Raw genomic sequence first — 2,292 nt, 5'->3', positions numbered from 1 at the left:
TATTTACATTTGGTTTAATGTTCTCTGGCCTGTGAATGAATCCAGAAAAGTATTTTTAGACTCATTTTACAGATGAAAAAATTGAGACCCTGTATGATCTAAGGCTGAAACTGGAGAGGATATTATTGCAGAATAGGCATTCCTGGTCTGCTTCCTTTCCATGCTGCTCAGGCTTCCAAAAACTTTTAGGAGCTGCATTTGCCTTTGTTAGGATTCCAGACCATTTTTAAAGAAAATGGGCAAGAGGCAAGCCCAGTCTGTCCTCAAGCCAGGGGCCTAGATGGCCACCCACCAATGCCCCATTCATTCCCAGACTGCTTTAGCAGTTAGGTTCACACTCTGCAGGCAGCAGGAGCAGCACTCTGAGTCAGTCCTTGTGGTGTGGGATCCCCGGGCCCTCCCTGCTGCAGGATCACAGCTGGTGTTACTCCTGGAAGTGGCAGCAAACCATGGTGGCAGCCCTGGGGAAATCTACGGAAAAAAAATTGGAAGAAGTGAAAGAATTTCTGGGAAAAGCCACCAAGAAAAAATCTATGATGTCCTAACAAGCAGAAAAGTCTGAGTTAGAGAGAAATCAAGCAGAAGGGACAGGAGAAAGGAGAACCTGTTGATGAGAAACCAGCAGCTGTGGTTGTCCTCACTTCAGTTGGGTACACAGTGAAAATCAGCAATTGTGGATGTGATCAATCCGCTGAATATGTGAAAATCTACATCACCTTAAATGGTGTTCAGCAAGTCTCCACCTAGAATGTGCAGGGGCAGTTCATGAGAGGTCATTTGAAGTTCTCGTAAAGAGTCTTAATGCTAAAACTACTCTTTGATTGTCAACAATCTTTCCAAGCTCATCTCTGTAGAAAGTAGTTTAAGAAATATCAAGACTGATAAGAGTTCTTTTATTCTGCAGGGACAGACATGGGATTACCCAGGGCAGCTAGGTGGTATAATGAATAGAGCACCAGCCCTGGAGTCAGGAGGACCTGAGTTCAAATCAGGCCTCAGATGCTTAACACTTATTATCTGTGTGACCTTGGGCAAGTCACTTAACCCCCATTGCCCTGCCTTCTCCCTCCAAAAAACTAAAAATAAATAAAAAATAAATGGGACCACCTGACCCAGGTGGAGAAAGAATGAAAGAAGAATGGAAAATTTTTCTTTGATAATGACACAGATCCTAAGGAGGGGCTGATGAATATTTTGAGGAAAATTTATGAAGATGGAGATGATGGAGAGAAAAGAACTTTTAATAAATCCTGGCTAGAGTCAAAATAGAAGCAAGTCAAAGGAGAGAGGGGATTTGGGGAAGAAAAGTCTTTGCGGTCACCAATGTGGAAATATTCTTTCCAATAACAGACTGTTGCTGAGCTGCATAAATCATATGGCCAGCATATTGTTTACACAGACTTCTTCCAAGCAAAGATCATGAACTCTTTCCATTTCTTGCTGGAGAATTTATTTAAAATGAAAGAAGATTATTTTAAAACACCTCTTTCAAGAAAGATTCCCTCAGTGCCCTGGTTTTTCTGTGCAAGAAAGGATCATTTGTTCCTCCCTTCAATGCCAAAAAAAGTCTTGCTAATTAGAGACTTATACATTCATTATCTCTGGGGTTCATCTGCACAATTAAAGGGGTTGAACCTACATTCCAAAAAAATTGCAGACTATAGGTCAGGCCTATAGAATCTCGGTGAATCCCATTTTCCTGACTCATGCGAAAGTCTCCTGTGGTTGAGCTGGGGCAAAGATGGTGAAGAGTAAGAAAGGGATAAGGAGGAGAGGGGGTGAGCATGAGGCTCCCATGGAACTGGACATGAAACATAGGCACTGATGGAATTGGACTGTGATGTAAATTTTACTTCTGGCTCTGTTATTAGCTTGGTCAGTAACTTCCATTGGATGGGGATTTTATTACTAATCCGCCCTGTGGTCAAGGTGAGTTGTCCTCATTTCCTCCACTGTGGGATGAGTAGATTAGATGAGTTACAGGTTCCTTGTTATTCAAACTTTCTATGCATTCAATAATCTCTCTTCTTTAGGCCCTTCTGAGCTCAGATCTTCCATGGCAGAAGGGCCCATCAATACCTCTGCCTCTAGGGTCTGAGTTAGTGTTCATTTCAGTGTTGAGGCTTTGTGTTCCATGACTTAAGCTTTATTTCAGTTCTGACAATGTGAAGTCTCTTCCTAAGGCCCTCTAGCTGTGATATGACCTGTTCTAAAACCCTTCCTAGCTCTGATAATCTCTTTTCTAAGGCCCCTCCCAACTCTGCACTCTAGGTTTTAACTTACCTCATTCTG

The 2,292-nt window shown here is 42.4% G+C and overlaps 1 pseudogene; it reads left to right on the top strand.

The window, feature by feature from the left end:
- Positions 1-449: 449 nt before the first annotated feature.
- LOC138169774 (calcyclin-binding protein-like) lies at positions 450-1,347 on the top strand (annotated as a pseudogene).
- The last annotated feature ends 945 nt before the right edge of the window (positions 1,348-2,292 follow it).

The sequence above is a fragment of the Petaurus breviceps genome, unplaced genomic scaffold (assembly GCF_028583685.1).
Source record: "Petaurus breviceps papuanus isolate PSGF00001 unplaced genomic scaffold, PetGlider_PUasm1.0 373, whole genome shotgun sequence".
NCBI classification, from domain to species: Eukaryota; Metazoa; Chordata; class Mammalia; order Diprotodontia; family Petauridae; genus Petaurus; species Petaurus breviceps.
Note: the sequence above shows the minus strand (reverse complement) of the source record. Positions and strands in the feature narration are given on the sequence as shown.